The 22,698-nt window shown below is 36.2% G+C and overlaps 1 protein-coding gene across 21 annotated transcripts in view; it reads left to right on the top strand.

The window, feature by feature from the left end:
- The window catches only part of BCAS3 (BCAS3 microtubule associated cell migration factor), a 629,185-nt gene that overhangs the window by 260,720 nt on the left and 345,767 nt on the right, over nt 1-22,698 (top strand). The gene's annotated exons all lie outside the window — the stretch shown is intronic.

Raw genomic sequence — 22,698 nt, forward strand, 5'->3', positions numbered from 1 at the left:
TATTATACATAGTGATGCAGTGAAAATGTTTGTACTTGTTTCTTGGTGCAAATGTGTTCTCATTTGTGTGTGTGTGTGTGTGTGTATTCTCATTTTTTAATGAAATGCTGGGTGTGTATGTGCATCTTGACCTTGGTAGATAATACCGGAGTGGTTGTACCATTTCATTTCCATTAGAATGGCAAAAAAAATTGTTTATATTAGATGATACTTTTTCTAGAGCATTGCAGGTTCTTCTTGACAGATGACCAATTTATATTTTTAAGAATAGAGGATTTTATACAGAGAGATTATGGTTACTACAGAAACCAATTTTTAAAAAATGTTTTAATGTTTAGTTTTGAGAGAGAGAGAGAGAGAGAGAGAGAGAGAGGGAAGGGCAGAGAGTGAAGGAGACACAGAATCTGAAACAGGCTCCAGGCTCCTAGCTGTCAGCACAGAGCCCGACACGGGGCTTGAACTCACGAACTGTGAGATCGTGACCTGAGCTGAAATCAATAGCTCAACTGACTGACCCACCTAGGTGCCCCACTACAGAAATCAATTTGTATTTATTCAATTGATCTGAAATGTACATAACATAAAATTAACCATTTAATATTAAGAATTCAATGGCATTTAGTACACTCACGATGAACCACCACTTCTAACTAGTTCCAAAATGTTTTCCTCACCTAAGAAGAACTCCGTGTATTCTTTAAGCAGTTACTACCTGTTCCTCTCTCACTAAGTCCCTAGCAACCACCAGCCTATTTTCCATCTCTGTGGATTTACTTGTTCTGGATATTTCATATAATAATCCATATGTGATCATATAATATGTGATTGTTTTTTCTGGCTTATATGACATGGTATAATGTTTTCAAGGTACAGCCACACATAGTATATATCAGTACTTCATTCCTTTTTATGGCCGAATAATATTTCACTGTATGTATATACTCCAATTTTATCTATTCTTCCATTGATCGACATTTGGGTTGTTTCCACCTGTTTGCTGTTTTGAATAGCGCTGTGGTGCTGAATATGAGCATGCAAGTAGTTGTTTGAGTACCTCTGAAGTTCTCTTGGCTTTATACCTATCCTTATTTGTTTCAGCTTCTGCTTAAACATGTATCCATTTGTAATACCTAATCAATTCTAGATATATATTTTCTATAGGAAGTTTTAAGATAGACTGAAATCATATAAATACATAGAATCCCGGGGAGAAATTCTGTAACTCAAAAAAGCGTGGAACCTCGTTTTCTCCTTAGGTGATGCTATATGCTTTGGCCCCATTATTTTTATAAGAATAGTAGTTATTTATGTTTATTTACCTAGTGACCCATGATCTTCAAGGTTGAAGATCTTTAGAATCAGTCCTATGTGAAAATCTTCTAGAATCACTCCTAGAAGTCATTTTGAAAAGCATTTAGAATTAAAAAAAAAAAAAGCTTAGAAAGTTACGGGATATTTGTATTTTCAGCCATTTGCAAGAAATTTTACTTCAGAAATAATTACTTAAACTTTTGTTGTATAATTAGCCTCATAGTGTAGATTCTTTGAGGACCTTTCTCTTTGTGTTAAGGAGTTTCCTTCAATTAAATTTCACCAAACACTTTATGGAGAGAGGTTCAGAGTACACATGGGACAGCTAGGTTGACCAAAGAACAGAAGTAATCATAAAAAATTACGAAGGATTTATATTCCTTATATTTGTACATCTTAAGAGAGTATCTTTTGAGCATCTTTTTTCTTCCTGTTCTTCCTTCCCTGTTAAGCTTACTACACACCAGTCTTTGGTTACAAAGTTCACAAAAAATTAAGGTGATCTCTGCTGTCAGATATCTCTGGTCCAAGAGAGAATGCAGATATTAAATGACTGTGAACAAATACCTTTCAGTGTATTTTTGTAGAAGGGTGCGATGTGCCAATCAATTAAGGATGTGTCATTTGTGAAAGAACAAATAGTTGAAGAGAAATACTTGATTTCTGAGTAAAAATACATGATTTTCTCTCAGCTTTATTGATTTCACAGCTCTGTTCATTTTTTTGCGTGAAGCTAACAGAAGGCATCTCAGAGAGGAGATTATACTGTTTGACAGTACTGCTGTGCTTAACATTCCCTTTGAAAGCTAGGAATTTCAGGAGGCATTTTCCTCCTGATAACATGTACTAAAGTCTTATTATGTTAGAATTTCACCCCATATTTCTGTGTAGTATTTCTCATTTGTAAAGCATAGACCTTTGAGTGATGGTCATTTTTCTCCATGATCTTTTTGTATCTTACATGTCAAAACAAAATGGGCATTGTTGTTGGATAGTTCTAAAAATGATGTATTTACAGTTTGTGTGGATAAACAGTCTGATGCTAGTCAAAAACAATGTAAACCTTTGAACAGGGAGGGATTCATCTTGAAAATGAATCATGCTTTGGCAGTATTACCGTTGTTTGTGTGTGCTCTTTTTAGCAAAGTAAAGGAAACTGTTAAATAACAGTTGATATAGGGATATTTCCTTTTTACTCTCTGGAGTCAATCCAGTTTAGGTTAGGATTATTTTATCTATTTGCCTTTTTTTTTCTTAACAGAGGATGTTTATTTATTTGAAATATATTCTCTCTAAATAATCTCTTTCATTTCCGATCTTGTTGCCTGGACCTTAGTCTCTCTGAGGGTTCTTAACTTAAGATCCATGAACATGCATGGGAAGAAATTGCATCTTTGTATTTACTATCTTCTAACCAAAATTAATCATTTATTTTTATTTTGAATATAGACAAAACATCTGTGTTTTTATTGGGGACAACGTCACAAGTAGTACATTGTCACCAATAGAAACACAGATATTTTCACATCACATTATATGCAAAATATGTGTATCTTGAAATGCTTTGAATTACTGAACATATTTTGAAATACTGATTATGCTCATCATTGCTTTGCAGTTATAAGTTATGACATAATAATATTACTGATTTAAATATTTATTACGTATAATGCTATACAGAACTTAATTTTTAGAATGTATTGATAACTATGCTTCTAAATAATTTTTAATTTGTAATTCTATTTATTTTATTTCATTAATTTGTAAGTATTATCCAAAAAAGAGTCCACAGCTTTCCCAGACTGCCCAAGTAGTCCTTGACACAAAAATTATTAAGAGTACCTAATCTTTGGGGCGCTTGGGTGGCTTACTCGGTTAAGCATCCAACTCTTGATTTCAGCTCAGTTCATGATCTCACAGTTTGTGAGTTTAAGCCCTGCCTCAGGCTCTGCGCTGATAGTGTGGAGCCTGCTTGGGATTCTCTCTCTCTCCTTCTCATTCTCTCTCTCTGTCCTTCCCCTCCTCGCTTTCTCAGTCTCTCTCTCTCAAAAATAAATAAATTAATTAAAAAAAAAAAAACCCTGATCATCATTTCTTACCTCATCTGTTTCAGTAGCCTCCAGCCTTTTGTGACTGTCAAAAGCATTTCCTTTGTTAACCATAAATATGATCTTCTACTTTTCTGCTTAAAATCTTTCAGTGTCTCTTCATTCTTATAGAATATTAGAGAAGGTTCCATCTTATTTCCAACTTCTTGTCCCTCCCACCATAGCTAGGTTTCCCTGAATATGCCACATGTGTCTATTTCTTGGCACCTTTCCTATTATATACTTTTCTCTATTTGAAATAATTATAACCCCCTTGAATGCCTATTAAATCCCTATTTAGCTAAAAATATCCTTTCATCTTTTAAGCCTGTCTTAAAAAATCTCTTGATGTTGTGTCAGTCTGTATTAGCCTTGATGTTGGCTGAAGATGGGGTCTTTTTCTTGTTTGTATTTGTATTTTGACACCTCACATAGTATTGGTAAAATGTAGACTCTAAGGCTTCAAGCCGGAGTTTTCAAACATCTGTAGAAGTTCTAATAAAAACAATTTAGATTTAAATCATTGCTTGTCAGGGACGCCTGGGTGGCTCAGTCGGTTAAGCGTCCGACTTCAGCTCAGGTCATGATCTCGCGGTCCGTGAGTTCGAGCCCTGCGTCAGGCTCTGGGCTGATGGCTCAGAGCCTGGAGCCTGCTTCCGATTCTGTGTCTCCCTCTCTCTCTGCCCCTCACGTTCTGTCTCTCTCTGTCGCTCGATAACAAATAAACTTAAAAAAAAAAGTATTTAAATCATTGCTTGTCAGAATGAAGAGCTTCTCATTCATAGTAACATTGCTTTTCATTTTAACATCTGTGAGATACACTCATTTGTTCAACAACTGTTAATTAATGTTTACTATGTCCAGGCACTGTTCCTGAGCCCTAGGAAAAGAGCAGTGAACAAAAGAGGAAAAAATCCCTATTTCCATGAAGGTGACTTTTTAGTACAGTGATATGAACAATGAAAAGGATGGATGGATGGATGGATGGATGGATGGATGGATGGATGGATGGGTAGATAGGTAGATAGTTTTGTGTGCTGTGGAGAAAAATAAAGGATGAAAGGGGAAGTAGGGGATGCCTGGATAGGATCCTAATTTGAAATTAGAAAGGTTCCCACAGGCCTTACTAAGATGACATTTGAACAAAGATCTGATGGAAGTATGGGAGAAAGTCATGCAAATATCTGGGGAGTATGTCTGAGGAAGAAGGAACAGCCAGTGTAAAATCCCTGCACTGGGAGTGTGCCTAGAGTGTTCAAGGAAAGGCAAAGAAGACAGTGTGGCTGAAGCACAGTGTGCAAGGTGCATACTAGAAGATGAGGTTACAGAGGAAATATGGTCAGATCATGTCAGCCTCTGACTTTTACTCAGAGTGAGGTGGAGAAGCTGTGAAGAGAGCTTGGAGAAAAAGAGTGACGTAAGACTGTGTTTTAGTAGGATCAGAATGGAGATTTGTATTGAGAATTCACAGTCCTAGGTGACAAGGGTAGAAGCCTAGTGAGACTGGTTAGGAGAGTATTGCAGAAATCCAGGTTAGAGAGGAAAGGCTTAGACTGAGTTGTTTATAATGGAGATTGTGAGTAGTGATTTTATTCTTGATACATTTTGATGGTAGGGTTAACAGGATCTGGCATTTATTATGTCAAGTATGACAGAAGAGAGGAATGAGGGTAACTAGTAAGGCTTCTGGCCTGAGCAGCTGGAAGGACGGGTTTGCCTTCATGTCAAATGAGGAACACAATGTTAAAGTAGGTTTGGGGACAGGGGCAGGATCAGAAGTTTCGGACATGTTTAGCTTAAGATGTGTCTTTGGCCTCCTAGCAATATTAAGTGGATATTCGGTTCTACAAGCCTGGAGTTCAGTGGAAAGGACTAGACTGAGGATAAGTGTTTGGAAGACACAGGTGAAGCCAAAAGCTGGATGAGATCACCTAGTGAGTTGAGTAAGAAAAAAAAATAAAGATGTCCCAAGACTGAGACCTGGGCCCTCCACCATGAAGTAGCTAGTAACAGAGAAGGAAAACCATATATGAGAAATCCTAGAGGTCAAATGAGAAAATTTTTTTCTGAGAAAAGGGAGGGATCCAGGTGTCAAATTCTGCTGATAGGCCACTTAAGATAAAGACTGAGATGGGAATGCAAACTGGTGCAGCCACTCTGGAAGACAGTATGGAGGTTCCTGAACAAACTAAAAATAGAACTACCCTACGACCCAGCAATTGCACTACTAGGCATTTATCCAAGGGATACAGGTATGCTGTTTCGAAGGGACACATGCACCCCCATGTTTATAGCAGCGCTATCAACAATAGCCAAAGTATGGAAAGAGCCAAATGTCCATCGATGGATGAATGGATAAAGAAGATATGGTATATATATATATACAATGGAGTATTATTCAGCAATCAAAAAGAATGAAATTTTGCCATTTGCACCTTCATGGATGGAACTGGAGGATATTATGCTAAGTGAAATTAGTCAGAGAAAGACAAATATCATATGACTTCACTCATTTGAGGACTTTAAGAGACAAAACCGATGAACATAAGGGAAGGGAAACAAAAATAATATGAAAACAAGGAGGGGGACAAAACAGAAGAGACTCATAAATATGGAGAACAAACTGAGGGTTTGTGGGAGGGGGAATGGGCTAAATGGGTAAGGACACTAAGGAATCTACTCCTGAAATCATTGTTGCACTATATGCTAATTAATTTGGATGTGAATTTTACAAAATTAAAAATAAAATTAAAAAAAATAATTATAGAAAAAAAAAGACTGAGAAAGCAATAGAATACCATCAAATTTCGTAATGTAGAGGACATGTGACCATGATAAGAGCAGTTTGGTGGAGTGGGAGGAGCCTGATAGGAATGGATTCTGGTGAGACAGGAAGAGGGAAATTGGAGACTGGTATTAACAAGTCTTTCCAGAAGCACTGATGTAAAAGGGAGCAGAAAAATGGGGAGAAGTTAGAGGGAAAGAAAAGACTGCTTTTGTTTCTTCATGGAATCAGGAAGTGAGGATGGTGGCAGGTATTGGGAGCTTTAAGGAAAAGGGCAAAGGTCACAAAATAGTCCTCTAGGAGAACAGCATTTCTTTTACCAGTTGGTAAATTTTTGATGAATAGAGAAACCATTTCTTCCACGATTATTTATGCTCCAAGCAAATTCAATGACTTGTCTTCGCTCTCTAGTATGATACCTTATTTCTACACCTGAACTGCTTTCTGCATATTTCTTCTGGTACACAATGCATTTTTCAATCTCAGCTCAGATTATGATATGTAACTTTATGTATTTACTCCTTCTGTATGCTCTTGTTGCTTACTACTTTCTACCTTTTTGTTTCTTCTTTTTTTGATGATCTCCATTATGAAGCTGGAATGTGCTCAGGGAGGCAGTTGGAGGACTAGAGTCAGACTACTTGTGGTGGAATCTATCCCCCATGATTTCATAACTCTGTAATCTTAGACAAATTACTTAAATACCTGTGCCTTAATTTTCTATCTATAAAATGGGGTTAATATTACCTACCTGGCAGGATCACAGCACTTTAAATAGTGTTTGTACATATCAAATCCTAAGTAAAAATTAGCTGCTATGATTAGTGTCATTGATAGTGTTTATTACTGAGGAGGTATATAGGACTGATTCATTTTTTGTATTTTTATATAGTACCTCTTGAATCCAGAAAACAGAATAAACGAGTAAGTCACTGAATAATGTAAATGAAATATAATTGTGACTTTATTGTATATAGGTTTTAATATCATTATAGAACTCAGTATTGGTAAGTTGACTACTTTTTAAAAAATGTTTATTTATTTATTTTGAGAGAGAGAGAGAGAGAGAGAAGGAGAAAGAGAATCCCAAGCAGGCTTCACAGTGTCATTGCAGAGCCTGAAGCAGGGCTCGATCTCAGAACCATGAGATCATGATCTAAGCCGAAATCAAGAGTCGGATGCTTAACCAACTGAGATACCCAGGCGCTCTGATAAGTTGACTTCTGATATGTTTCTGAAATGAAGGGAGATACCAACACAAAACTGAAAGTGCAGGTAGTGGTATTCCTTCTTTTTTATCTGTTTTTGTTATTTTAATATCATCAGGAAATACATTTTGATTAATTTATTCACCTCTTCTTTAGTCCTTTGCATTTCTTTACAAAGTGATAGGGCTTTTTAGCCTTTTTTTTTTTTTTTTTTTAATCCTGCTATTTCCACTGAGTTAACACAGGGGTTTTGGATTCACTTTTGCACTTCTCCAGAGTTCTTGGAAGTGTCTCCTTTCCCATCAACTCGTTGTTCCTCAGGGGAGGAGTCCTCTTTGAGTCACAGTTTTTGGCATCTGAATTCCAGATTCTGCTTCTTCCAAATGGAGCTGGCTGATGAGACTGAGACCTCTAGAGGGGCCTCTGAATTCTTGGATGTGAAGCCTCTAGATTTTAGTAAAGTACTTTTAAATAACTGGTAGCATTACTAGTCTTTTTAGCATCTGTGTGATGCATTCTTTTTACCGCTCAGAAATTGTTTATAGTCTTTATGATGGTTTTGTAATTACTTACTTTTGTTGATCAGTAGTTTTCTTGATACAGACCACAACACAATTGTAAATACAAAACAACCACACATTTCAGCCTTATACAGTTTCACCTACTTAAGACAATCAATAATGTGATGATTCCTGACTTCTCTTTCCACATCACTGTTTACTTGTGGATTGAAGTTTCCATTTGTATGTTTTAATTTTTGCCAAGAAAAATCAATCATGTGCACTGTAGTTCTGCTTTAAATTTTATGCCTCATATCACACAGAGTATATATAGAGTATATACATGTTAACTGGATAAAATCTTCTTTTAGGCTATATTAGTTTACTACCTGGATTTTTACTGGTTATATATACTTTACTGTTTTAGTTCAGATTGAAGTCTTGTTTCTAATTTGTTCTTGTTAGATCTAATAGTTTTCCCAGTGAATTTGTTTTCTTGTAAGTTCTTTGATCATCCTTTTTACAATGTTGCTACAATATTATGCTAGTCTTTACCTTTACTATACACCAAAATCATATGGTATTTTAAGTATTTTTATGTCAATTCCTATTGCTTCTCAGAGCAGATGAGTTCTTTAGGGCAAGTGGATTGAAAAGAGAGACCTCATAATTAATACCTTACTGAAAACAAGATGCTTTCATTTCAGTAATTGAAGAACCATCTATTAAATAAAGATAGCATAATTTTTTACTAGACTATTTTATAGAGCAGTTTTAGGTTCACAGCAAAATTGAGAGGGAGGTTCAGATAGCATAGTTTTTGAGGAAAATAAAATTACCTGTGGAGTATTTTTAAAAACTCTTACATTGCCTGTAAGATAAACTTTCGTGTAGTGCTATGAAAACTGATTAAACTCTGCTAGAATATTTTATCATTTTGTCTATTTCATTTGGACTATGCTACATTTTTTCCCTCTGGAAGTTTTCTCTTAAATGCCACAAAAGGTATTTAGCACTTGAAACCCACCCAGAATTTGTTCTTTCGTTTTTTACTGCTCATGCAATTATATTCTCTCTCTATTTTTTATGTTGGCAAATCAGACTCCATCCAGGTTTTTATAGTTTTGCTTTTAAATGGTTAAGGAGACATGCCTCTAGAGGGCGATCTTTTCTAAACTTTCCCATGATTGTAATTATGGCCACCCTAGCATGAACTTGGTGTACTATGGATGTGGATGTCTTATAACATTTTATAATAACCCGGCTTCCTTGTTACTATGTTTTCTATGGTTTATTTCTCAGAGTCTTCTTACAGAATCAGACTTTTGAAATATATTACAATTAATTAATATCCATTTAATACTCCATCCAGATGCCTAGCTTCTATGAATGAATTTAGGTAATTAAGTGGAGGCAAATTTTTTAATCATTTGAATAAGTGATGTCTATATGTTCTAAAAATTCCTTTCTTTAGTCCTCTGTGTACTACTGTTCAAGGATTTGTTATCTCTATACTTTATGGGACCAGAGTGATTAAAGTCTACCACTGAGGCATTATTAGAGTTTACAGTTAATTTCTGCTTCTCTTTTCTGTTAACATTGTTTGGAGTTTTGTTGTTTTTCTTTACCTATTTAATGTATACTTTGGTCAAAGTAATACATGTATTATAAAAGTCAAATAAGACCACAATTTTGTAATGACAAATGGCACTCTCTTGCCTTACCCCTCTCTACTCTTAGGTGTCACTCCTGAGAGACGTCTTCTTTCAGTTCTTCATAGTTTCTTCCTTGCTGTTTTCTTTTTTGCCCCTTTCTGGAAATCATGTTAGTTGGATAATGGATCTCCTACATTGAATCTGTAACTTCCTTTTCTATTTTTCTATTTGTCTTTTTGTTTTACTTTATGAGAGTATCCCCAACTTTGTCTTCTAATCTTGTTGTATTTTTATTTCTGTATCATGTTTTTAATATCCTTTTCTCCAAATGATTTTTTTTTAACATTTATTTATTATGTTATTGAGAGAGAGAGAGACAGAGCATGAGTGTGGGAGGGGCAGAGAAAGAGGGAGACACAGAATCTGAAGCAGGCTCCAGGCTCTGAGCTGTCAGCACAGAGCCCGACGCAGGGCTTGAACTCACAAACTGGGAAATCATGACCTGAGCCAAAGTCAGATGCTCAACCAACTAAGCCACCCAGGCGCCCCTCTCCAAATGATTTTTTTATCACATCCTTTTCTTTCTTTTATAGGTGGAATATTCTGTATCCTTTTGAGATATGGATATAGTTTTGAGGCATTTTTTTGCTCGATGCATTATCTCTATTTCGTATGAGTTCCTTTTTCAATTTTTTTGTTGTGATCATTATCTTTCATATTAGGACAGTGGTTCTCAACCCTGATTGTACCTTACAATTTACCTTATAAGTATAAAAGGTACTGGTGCCTAGGCCCAGTCTCAGACTGATTAAACCAAAATATTGACCTGGATATCTTGGAATCCTTGGTGATCATTCTTATTTTTATTATTGAAATTTTATTACCTATTAATTTGTTTCATTATTTTATTTTTATTCAGCTAATTAATACATCTGTACTAAAGAAATGATTGGAAGTTCTTTGAGCAGGAGGAGGTCATACCAACTTCTAGTTCCCACTGATCCCTCAGGTGGGACTGGCAATTGTATTAGGGAACCCCCAATCAATACTATTTGTAGATCTTTTCACTTAGACTGGTCAGTTTTCCCACAAAGGAATCCTCTGTTTGGGGTGGATTTGGGGTAGTAGAAACTTTCTCTCAGTAAACTTAGAAGTCAGTTTTCAGGGAGTTGAAGGAGTTATATTATTTTAGTGATTAGAATAACAACAAGAGGATTTGGCATATCTGTTTGTATGTTACTATATTGCCTTACTTTTCCAGTGAGGAAGACAAAGAAGTAAGAAAATTCTGGTCAGAGTCCAGTGAAACATTTTTTTCAAAATTTGGTTTTAGAAAAAATGGAGAAGGAAAAGAGAGTAGAAATTAGGCTTCTTAGGATACATAATGACCAGTGTCTGAATAACTGACTCCAATAAACAGATTTAGAAATTATCACAGCTGGGAGTAGCAGCCATGAGTACTCTTGAACTTAAAATCCGAGCAGGAAGTAAAAATCTGACTGCTGGCCCATAGTTTATAAGTTACAAAAGGGTACAGAGAGTGGGGTCAGGGCTGTGGTAGGGTTACACATACTGAGAAATAGAAACTATTATGGTTCTTAGCATAATAGGTTCTTAGCATAAAATGATGTTTAGAATTTGGAGGAGGATGAGAAAAGGAAAGGGATTTAAGGTTCATTGAAAGAGTTATTAACATTGGATGGTGTGTTTTTGCAGGTGAGAATATTGAAGCTAGAACGAGGCACAGGAGTGAAACTATTTCAGAATGGATATACTGGAATTGATGTGGGCATTGTTGTTGTTGGCAGCCTCAGAAGAGAGAGGCTATTCTATTTTCATCCTTAGTTGGGAATGCTTAATATTTCACCCTTGTCTGATTTGGGAGTGGATTGAAATGTGTCCACATTTGATAAAATCATGGATAAGAGAAAATATAAAATGACAGTACTGATAAATGAATATGGTTTTTGGCAGTGAGCCAGCTGATTAAGAAAAAGTGTTTCTGCTATGGCAGAAGAATTACAGGGAAGGATATGGCGCCCAGATATGGTCATAGTAGCACTCCTCTTTGTGGTTCTCACTCTCAGGGAATTTCTATCAAGGGAGTTTTTATGTACATGAGTCAATTCATGGTTTTGCTTTAGGAAAAGTTAGTTTTTAAGACAAGGACTTGAACAGTTTATTAGCACCCATATGGCATACTCTGATTTTTTTTGTGGGGGTGGGGGGAGGAGGTGAACAATTCTCTTTCACAAATTGTTGGTAATTTAGGCAGCTAAATTGGGCATGGGTTTCCCATTTTCTTCTTGAGCAGAACATGTAAGCATACTTTGATAGAGAGATATTTAAATGTTTTTAAGCTGGAAATAAAATATATGTGAATATAAAAGGTTTTATCTTCCCTGCTGTCAAAAAAGCTGACTTGGCCCTTTTGCACTATACTCCCAACTTTGTATGGTTGTTAAAATCTGTTGCTCTTTCCCATCTGAAGGAAATGCATCTTTGACACTTCTCATGACCTGAGTCATGATGCTGAAATAGAGCCAGAAAATATCCTTAACAGTCATGGGTAAAAAGAAGGGAGGCTTCTGTGTGGTGAGGGTGGGGGAGCGGGAAGGAGAGCAGGGGAGCAGGGCATCTTTGCTATTGATATTCCAGTTTATATCTTTTTCAATATTAGGAATGTTGCTTACATTTTACTACTATAATTGTTCAACAGAAAATACTCTGCTTTTATATTTAATTTTTCCTTAACTATACAGTGCTTATTTGCAAAAGACAAGTTTTGCAAATGTTAAATTAAATCATTTGAATCCTCCAAGTCTGAAACAAATGCACCTAAATCTTGCAACTTATTTAATATGTTGTCTCAGTGTTTGTTTTTATCTCATAGCCAACTCCCAATTCTTCCACATGCTATATGTTCAGCAGTTTAAGTAATAAAGTTATATTTGTTGAATGATGCAGATAAGTTTATGTATTTTTTCCTTCGGACAGTGAAGTTCATCCTCCTGTTTGCTTTGCTGACATGATACAAAATTCATTGTGATATAAGCATGGGGGATATGAGCGTAGGTATATTTTCAAAAGAATTTCAGTGAGGATTTATTTCTACTTTGGGAAGTTCATTGAACCCCAAATTTGGTTTAAGTGATGCTAGATTGCCGGGTTTTTAATTCTGGAGATTTTTCACCAGGGCTAACAGTCTTCACTTCTGAGCACTCAGAAGCTTGAACTCAATTCAAAGTGGGAAATTTTGAGGCTGCTTAAATATATTAGATTTAGGAATAATGTGAATCTTAAAGTGAAAGACCCAGGATTCTTTTCTTTTATTCTTCTTATTCATAAAAGAGTTTGCTTCGTCATCTCTAGTGTTAAATATAGTCTAAATACTGTTTTGTTTTGTTTTTTGTTGTTTTGTTTTTGATATTTCATTGTTGTAAGAGTGGCAGGCTACAATCCTAATGTTTATAATGAATTAAAACTTGCTAAAACTTCTTGATATTTAAATTATTTAAGTTATTTAAATTAAAACTTAAATATTAAGAAGTTTTATAGTTTATAAAATGTTCTTCATCTCCAATCTTGGAATGCTCTAAGAATAATAAACTTAAAGTAATGAAATTTTTACTTAGGGGGGAAATTTTTTTCATTTATTTTATAAATTTGGGTTGGCTATGTGATTGAGACTAAATTGTGCCACAAATGTAGTGGAGAGGAAATGTAGGCAAGAGATTTTCCTACAATGTATTTCATTGCCTATCTCATACACCTTATTTTATCTTGAACTTTTTGGACATATTTCTTCTATTTTCCCCTGTTTATATTTTTTTCCCCTGTTTATATTTTTACATTTTATAAACGATGTTTCTAACTCTTGATCTCGTCTCCCTTTTCAGGCTTATTTTTACATTCCAGACTCCTTGTTCTAAGCATGCTTTAGTATCTTTTTGGAGCAGGGTGGATTGTCCCTTGCTGTATGTATAGTTTTAGCAAACTTGTTTCTTTTGATTTTTATTTTTGTGTTCCAACTTTCTGAATTTATTGAGTTTATTTTAGATTTAAGGAAAGAAAAATAATCAAACTTGTATATGATAGTTGTGAGACATTTAAATCATTAACTGGTGAAAATGTATTCAGACTACAGAAAGGAAAGCAATCTAGCAGTTTTTTAATTTATTTATAAACATATATTTGTATAAATAGATAAACAAATTTATATAAATAGTTATTCAATAATTAGTGGCATCTCAATTCTCCAGGGCATAAAGTTTTAATTCTTCTGACATTTAAGAAGCACTAGTGCAAATCTCCACGCAGGCGACTTTGTATGTAGTGAGACGCAGTGATGACAATGTCATCATTCAAAACCTCAGTCCCCATCACGTAAAAATAAAAAAAATAAAAAAAAAAAAGGATTGGACACTGGTTTTCAAGTCAGATTTGTGAGAGATTTCTCTTCTTACCTTCCCACCCTTCCCCAAAGTACCTAGTGTAATGTCTGTGTCGCCGTGAACTGTTTGGTTGAAAAGCAACAAGTGTGTTTGCTTGAAATGCATAAAGATTTGCAGCACTTTGATTTCATCATCTGTCACTCCCCTCAGAAAAGTTACAAGGAGAAACAAGTCAATACCCAATCGGGATTGTCCTGAACTCTTTTCTGTCTTGAACTTTGTCACCTAAACTGTTTGATTGTTGTGTTAACAGTCTTTTAAAAAATATGTATATATTATTTTTTCTTTTAATTGTGTGTTCTACTCTCCCTGGCTCCTGTGAACAAGCATTGCTTCCGCCCAGTTTGGTATGTGGGTCAGAAGGCGCTGTTTCTCACCAGGGCGCTGCTGTTTCCTTTTCCTACTTGAGTAGATTACAGATTATACTGGAATACGCCTGAGAAAAGGTCAAAAAGGAGGGTGAAAGTCCTGGAACTGCAGCTGGGAAGCTTGTCATTCTCATCTAGGAAAGGAGAAAGAAAAAAAAAAAAAAGAACAAGAGAAAGAAAGAAAGAGAGAAATAGAGACTCCCATCTCAACCAAAACAACCCACATTCAGGAAATTCCTATTTGCACAGGATACTTTTTATATACTCTGAAAGGATTTTATTTGGTTTTGATTAAATAATTATCGAGTGTTTGGCTGAGAAAGCTTTAATGTTAAATTAGATGGCAAGCTAGCGCTAAGCAGTGTTTTTAACTTTTCAGAGCCCAGATTTCCAGTGATTGTTTCAAAACAAGCTACCATTGTACTCTTTGACAGAGTCAAGAAGTCGGGAGCTTTTCAACTACAGAGTTAACTTAGTTAAACTCACTGGTATATTTTGGATTTTTATCCCTGTCAATTCCACAGCAGGATATTAAAAGCAGACCAAAAGTTTTGGTTGTCTGTGGAAAGCAAAAAGCACACACAAAAATCCCCATGCGAACTCATTACCCGGTTTTTATTTTGGAAAGATATGTAGGGGATAGAACATCTACATGAGGTCTGAGAGTAGGGAAATTGACGGGAGGAGAACAGTCACAATGCGATATTGGGAGTGGGGCTCTTTCTATAGAACTGCCTTCTTGGGAGTGCCAGGTTGTTATGTGGACATTGGCTTTCAGTGGCCGTCATTAATCTGATTACAAAATGTAATGGTTCAAAATATTAGCAGACCAAGGACCCTAACAGGGAGGCTTGTATCCTAGAATAAGAGTGGATCTTGTTGATAAGTGTATAGAGAGGTGATAAGAAGAGAGTTTGATACTATTGTAGGAGTCTCATATATAGAAAAGTTTCTATGGTAAACCTTCTGAAAAGTGGAATACCTAAAGTGAACAAGTTCTATGCCCATGATAAGGAACAAAAAGTGAGAAAAAAAATGCAGACCTTCCAATAATAGTTCTCTCCCAGAGGGCATGGTCAACACAGCCTGGTGTCCTTTGCTTTTTTACAACTACACCTTTGCCATTTTTGTATTTATCCCTGTGTCCCTACTGACAACAAAAGACAATGCTCCTTTATCCTTCAAATGCTCCACTTGGTTCACTTTATTCCATGATAGTTCTTAGTTTCTTACACCTTCTGATCCTAGAATATTCTAGTCCTGTAACCCCCATTGGCAGCAGACTGTAGTTTGTGCTTCTAGAAATCTATAATAAAAAGTTTTCCCTTTCTTACTGATATGATACTGTTTTAAGGTACTTTCTGATTTATAACTCTATCCCTTGATTGCTTAATGTCATTTTAACTGCTTTTATTTGCTTTAGTTCACAGTATGGTGGGATAGGGAAAGTTTTTAAAGTGGGAGAGGAGGCAAGTAATTACATTTATGGCTTGTTTTTCCTCTTGACTGCATTTAAGAAGAAATGCATACACATATAGATAAACTGATATTAACTTTAATATTTAGCATAATCTGAAATGGTCAACAATTTCAGGATATTGCTGGCTTCAGAAACTTCTTGAAGCTGGCAGTTTGCCACATTCACGTGTTCTCACATCACTGCATTCAGAAGCTAAGAATCCCAGCCTGGCAGCTTCTGAAGAGAGGGTAAAGATGAAACAGAAAGGAGTCTAGCCACATTACCTGGGAGTTGTTGCTGATGTCTTTTCCACAAATGTTCACGTTTGTCAAAGCCCAGTAAATCTTGCAAAGTTTATTTTCCTTGTAGCATCTGTGTTTTATAATGGGTCTTTTAATTTGTTTTTACTTTGTCTGCAGGGATTTCTTTTGTCCGGAGTTTTCAGACTCTGTCTTTTTTTTTTTTTTTCCTGTGGAAGTGAGTCCATTAATGATGACTGGTTTGGGAATATGCCTCTCTGCAAAGCTGACCTGACAAGCTGTTCCTCTAGTGCAGCAACAAAGCCCATTGTTATTTTCTCTCTTTACTTTTATACTCAACTTAATCCATTTTTCCTCTGTGTTTTTATAGTATAGAATGTCTGGGAAAACATACTTAGGGACAATGCATAAATGATAAGATGGCATTTTGAAGTTAGCAAAACTTCTTGTAAACAGGTTATACCATGTCAACCTGACACAGAGACAATGGTACCATATGTTGGTATGGAGATTGAGAGTTCCTCAGTAAAAGGTATCTGCAGGTATTCTTCCAAAAGGTGGAAGGAAAAAAAAAAGAGTGCATGAGGTTGTTTTCATAATTCCTTTTTCAAAAATGCAAACTTGTTCAAGTAAACCCAGAAGTCAGTGGTTAAAGCCCAGTGTGAACTGTACTGGTTTAGTGCCTTGCTTTCTAACAATAAAAACAATAATAATTAAGCAAATAAACAACTGAAAACAAAAACAAAATATCATAGCTTTAAGCATCAAGGGATGTTTTATAAATTCTGATTTTTAAATGATTTCCTACTCCCAAATAGAATTCCTGCTTTAGTTTATTGAGAAACCATTTTATTGGAACTTGGGATTTTTTTCTCCCAAGAGAACTCTGTCTATCTTGGAGACTGGTAAACCTCTAAAGGATCAAAGCTCTTGTGGATTTGGATAAAGACCCAAAAGCCTGAAGGCTTATAGAAGTTTATCTATATAGAGTAAGCCCAAAAACTGGGATGAGAGTCTTAGAAGAGCTTATTTTCTCATGAGATCTTTGGGACTTCCTCTGTTTGGATGTGCCAGAAATACTGTGAGAATATCCATTCTCATGGCATTTGTCACTTACAGGTCTTGTCCCAGCTGGAATTCAAAAATATAATGGTGTGTGGAAATATTACATGTGTCTTAAGATTTTAAAAAGCTTACTACTAAAACTGCAATTCAACAACCTCTGCTATTTTCATTGTACTTATACAATTAAGAGAAAAGGAAAGAACAGTTCGTGAAAATGACATTTAGCATATATGTAGTGACTCTTCATTGAGCTTGGAAATTTTTAATTTTACTGTTACTCTCATATATATATGCCTGAGAGGTGCAAGAAAGAAATAGTGCTACTATTCCTTTCTGTCCAATGGGAAATTGAAGGATAAAATGGAGGGACAGACTTAATCCTCATCCAAGACTTGGGATACTACAAGTTTCTTCCTGCTGAACCTCATTATATTAAGAGACTTCAGGCTTAATGAAAAATCTTGACTTGGAAATTTAGGCTTGATATACCCGTAAGGAAGTGTCTGAAGGTCTGTTCGAAAAGTTATCAAGTCTAGGCTTCTGGTTCAGTCAACATGAGACTAAGCAGAATAGCTAAAGCCATAGATTCCAGCATCTGGCTATCTTCTGAAGTATTTTGTGTCCCTCCAAAATTAATTTTTTCTATGGATCATAGGACTCTTTTCCTGTACTTCCTGGATATGGGAAAAAATATATTTATTTCATTCATTCAGCAAACATTTGTGCTGTCCACAATAGTAAAACACTGCCCCTACTCTGGAAGAGTCTCCAGTTTTCCTGGAGAATAAATCTGGAGGTTTGTTAGATCTAGCTGCATTTTCAAAGAAAATCCATGATACAAGAGACAGTGAAAAATTATTTTTAACCAAAGACTTTGAACACTGGAAAAGGGAAGGAAAGGATCATTATGACTTTTGTATGTTTGATTTATTGAGTATGAACTTTCATTTTTAAATTTGTTGTTTTTTAATGTATATTTTTTACATGTAGATCATTATGTGTCAGCTAATGAGATTTCCTGTCTAAGCCATTTCCCTCATTTTACTAACTGCTATGTAATTGTTCGCACATCTCTCATCTTATCCTTTATTTTCTATTTGAAAAATAAAGGTATAAAGATACAGGTTTCTTCCTCTATGCTTAAAATTTGTATGCCTTAGCTTTCCTTTTAAGTTGTCCCTTTGAAACAACATAAAAATGTCTCCCTTTTATAGTTGTTGTTCCTGAGACATTCTGCAGATATCTTTGTTAGCATGTTTTCGCCTATTTAAAATTTTTTGTTTATATACTTTCTGTCTCATTATGTTATGAACTCTTTAGGAGGCCCTTGGACTTATTCATCCAGGGCTAGAACAGGGCCTTATACTGATAAGGCTCAAAAAATATTAAGTGAAAGAATGAATATTGATGAAAACTTTGCTTGGGACAGTAACTCATCTTGATGTCTGCAGACATCAAAAGAATGTCTTATTTTCAGGCCCAAAGTTCTTATATCTGTGTTCTATATCCATTACCTTGATCATTTCCGATCAATGTTTCTTTTACTTATCCCTTTCCATCTGAGTTTTCCACCTCTTTACTGAAATGACCTTATTGAAGATTACCAAAGTTAGTAGTTTTCTGAGTTTACCTTCCTGAACCTTATCATCATGGAGTGTTTTATTAATCCATTTATTCTTTCATTAAAGCTATTGTTATAAGTTGCTTGCCATGTCCAATAAAATATAAGACAGATACTATACCTATATGAATATAAAACCCTTTACCCTTAAGGTAGACTTACTTTACCCTTTCAGATGGGCTGCGTGTCAGAGGCTACATCATAAACACAGACACCAAGAGTAAATGCCCACAAACTTGGGTGTTGCTTGGCAATACAATAGCATGCTGAGAGGGATAGGTATGAAGCACCTTGTATACTATTATGAGGTGAGGGGTTTTAAGTTATGGCTAACTATGTCACAAGATTTGGAGCTTCTCAGTGAATCACTTCATTTTTCTAGACCACTCATCCTACCTATCAAGTTCAGTGATCTCAAAATCTGTATATTCCCTTGCTGAAGAATTTACCTAAGTCCCTGCTCCTCTGGCTCAATTAAAAAGTTCTTCTAAAACTGAAATCATTTAATCTTCCTACTGCTTTCTATTATAATCTCCTCTCGTTAGAGATTCCTTACTGTTGCTCACATATGTGGCATCCCTTTACACCCTCTGCTTTTCATGTTATCCTTCATGCTCAGCATATTTCTTCTCTCCTAGTCATCTCCATATTTTGCACATCTTTCAAAGCCTAGGTTATGTCCCATCTGCTCCATGGTCTCTTCTCCAAATAGTTGATCCCATTTGTACTTATCTTTCAGTACTAGGCCGTTAGCATTTAAATTATTCCTGTTTCATGCATATAAGACTGTAAGCTCTGTGATAACAGAGAAGGCAGTCTTCACAGCATGTAATCTTAGGTTAGGGCACTCATGAAATATTTGACTACTAGTTGTGAAATATGTGTCATGAACATTCCTTGAATTTCATTAGCTTGTGATATTTTAGTGCTGCAGTCTGATTTCAGATTCAAATTAGTGTTACTATAGTTGTCTAATGGTGAATCTTGCATCTACAGTGGTCTAAAGAGTGTCATAATAAATCACTGAATGATTTAACCATAATTTTTTTCTTTTTTATGGTTTATTTTTAAACTTCTTATTGAAATTCTAGTTAGTTAACATATATGGTAAAATTGGTTGCAGGTGTAGAATTTAGTGATTCATCACTTACATATAACACCCCGTGCTCATCTCAAGTGCCCTCCTTAATGCCCATCACCCATCTAGCCCATCCCCCACCCACCCGCCTCCATCAACCCTCAGTTTATTCTCTATAGTTAAGAGTCTCCTTGCTGGAGAGGATATGGAGAAACGGGAACCCTCTTGCACTGTTGGTGGGAATGCAAACTGGTGCAGTCGCTCTGGAAAACAGTGTGGAGGTTCCTCAAAGAATTAAAATAGATCTACCCTATGACCCAGCAATAGCACTGCTAGAAATTAACCCAAGGGCTACAGGAGTGCTGATGCATAGGGGCACTTGTACCCCAATGTTTATAGCAGCACTTTCAACAATAGCCAAATTATGGAAAGGGCCTAAATGTCCATCAACTGACGAATGGATAAAGAAAGTGTGGTTTATATACACAATGGAATACTACGTAGCAATGAGAAAGAATGAAATATGGCCCTTTGTAGCAACGTGGATGGAACTGGAGAGTGTTATGCTAAGTGAAATAAGTGATACAGAGAAAGACAGATACCATATATTTTCACTCTTATGTGGATCCTGAGAAACTTAACAGAAGACCATGGGGGAGGGGAAGGAAAAAAAAAAGTTAGAGAGTGAGGGAGCCAAACCATAAGAGACTTTTAAAAACTGAGAGTAGGGGTGCCTGGGTGGCTCAGTCGGTTGAGTGTCCGACTTCGGCTCAGGTCACGATCTCGCGGTCCGTGAGTTCGAGCCCCGCGTCAGGCTCTGGGCTGATGGCTCAGAGCCTGGAGCCTGCTTCCGATTCTGTGTCTCCTTCTCTCTCTGCCCCTCCCCCGTTCATGCTCTGTCTCTCTCTGTCTCAAAAATAAATAAATGTTAAAAAAAAATTTTTTTAAACTGAGAGTAAAATGAGGGTTGATGGGAGGTGGGAGGGAGGGAAAGTGGGCGATGGGCATTGAGGAGGGCACCTGTTGGGATGAGCACTGGGTGTTGTATGGAAACCAATTTGACAATAAATTTCATATTTAAAAAAAAGACATAGAAAAAAAAAGTCTCTTATGGTTTGCTTCTCTCTCTCTTTTTCCCCCTTCCCCTATCTTCATCTATTTTGTTTCTTAAATTCCACATACGAGTGAAATCATATGGCATTTATCTTTCTCTGACTTACTTTGCTTAGCATAATACACTCTGGCTCCATCCACATCATTGCAAATGACAAGATTTCATTCTTTCTGATGGCTGAGTAATATTCCATTGTGTATCTATACCACATCTTCTTTATCCATTCATCAGTTGATGGACATTTGGGGCTCTCCATAGTTTAGCTATTGTTGATAATGGTGCTGTATATACATCAGGGTGCATGTGCCCCTTCAAATCTCTATTTTTGCATTCTTTGGGTAAATACCTATTAGTGTAATTGCTGGATCATAGGGTCATTCTATTTTTAACTTTTTGAGGAACCTCCACACTGTTTTCCAGAGTGGCTGCACCAGTTTGCATTCCCACCAGCAGTGTAAGAGGTTTCCCCTTCATCCACATTCTTGCCAACATCTGTTGTTTCCTGTGTTGTCAATTTTAGCCATTCTGATAGGTGTGAGGTGGTATCTCATCATGGTTTTGATTTGTATTTCCCTGATGATGAGTGATGTTGAGCATCTTTTCATGTGTCTGTTAGCCATCTGTATGTCTTTGGAAGAAAGTCTGTGTCATGTCTTCTGCCCATTTCTTAACTGGTATAAAAAAGTTTTCTGTTATTCCTCTACAGATATCAAATGTTGTATTCAGAAATTGAGGAGATAGATAAAAATTTGTGTGAATTTCTTTTCTTTTTTTATTTTTTTTTTGCTGCCCATTGTGTGAGCACAGAAAGAGAAGCTTTTTTTTAATATCAAATTTATTGTCAAATTGGTTTGCATACAACACCTAGTGCTCATCCCAAAAGGTGCCCTCCTCAATAAGAATTTCTTACATTGCTGAAGAGACATCAGTATTTAACTTGATTATTCCATAGGTTTGTGCCCCAAAAAACAAGTCCCATTTGGTTAAGCCATTATGCTAAATCTGAAGATATCTTCATTTTGTAATGATTTTTTTTACATTTTTTTAAATGTTTGTTTATTTTTGAGAGAGAGAGAGACAGAATGGGAGCAGGGAAGGGGCAGAGAGAGACACACAGAATCCAAAGCAGTCTCCAGGCTCTGAGCTGTCAGCGGAGAGTAGACGCAGGGCTCAAACCCACGAACCATGAGATCATGACCTGGGCTGCAGTCAGGTACTTAACCGACTGAGCCACCCAGGTGCTGCTTGTAATGATTTTTTGAAAAGAACTTCTTACCATTCCACTAACTCTGAAGCTACCATTAATTATGGTGTGATAGTTCTCCCTCTGTATTGAATCCATGCTGTTTTAAGAGTGACTGTCTCGGGGCGACTTCAGCCAGGTCACGATCTCACGATCCGTGAGTTCGAGCCCCGCGTCAGGCTCTGGGCTGATGGCTCAGAGCCTGGAGCCTGTTTCCAATTCTGTGTCTCCCTCTCTCTCTGCCCCTCCCCCGTTCATGCTCTGTCTCTCTCTGTCCCCAAAATAAATAAACGTTGAAAAAAAAAATTAAAAAAAAGAAGAGTGAATGTCTTTGAGAGAACACAGGCAGTAAATTCTTTGACATCAGCCATCGCAACTTCTTTCTAGATATGTCTCCTGAGGCAAGGGAAACAAAAGCAAAAATAAATTATTGGCACTACATCAAAATAAAAACCATCTGCACAATGAAGGAAATGATCAACAAAACTAA

The sequence above is a fragment of the Puma concolor genome, chromosome E1 (genome assembly GCF_028749965.1).
Source record: "Puma concolor isolate L17-30 chromosome E1, mPumCon1.1.hap2, whole genome shotgun sequence".
NCBI classification, from domain to species: domain Eukaryota; kingdom Metazoa; phylum Chordata; class Mammalia; order Carnivora; family Felidae; genus Puma; species Puma concolor.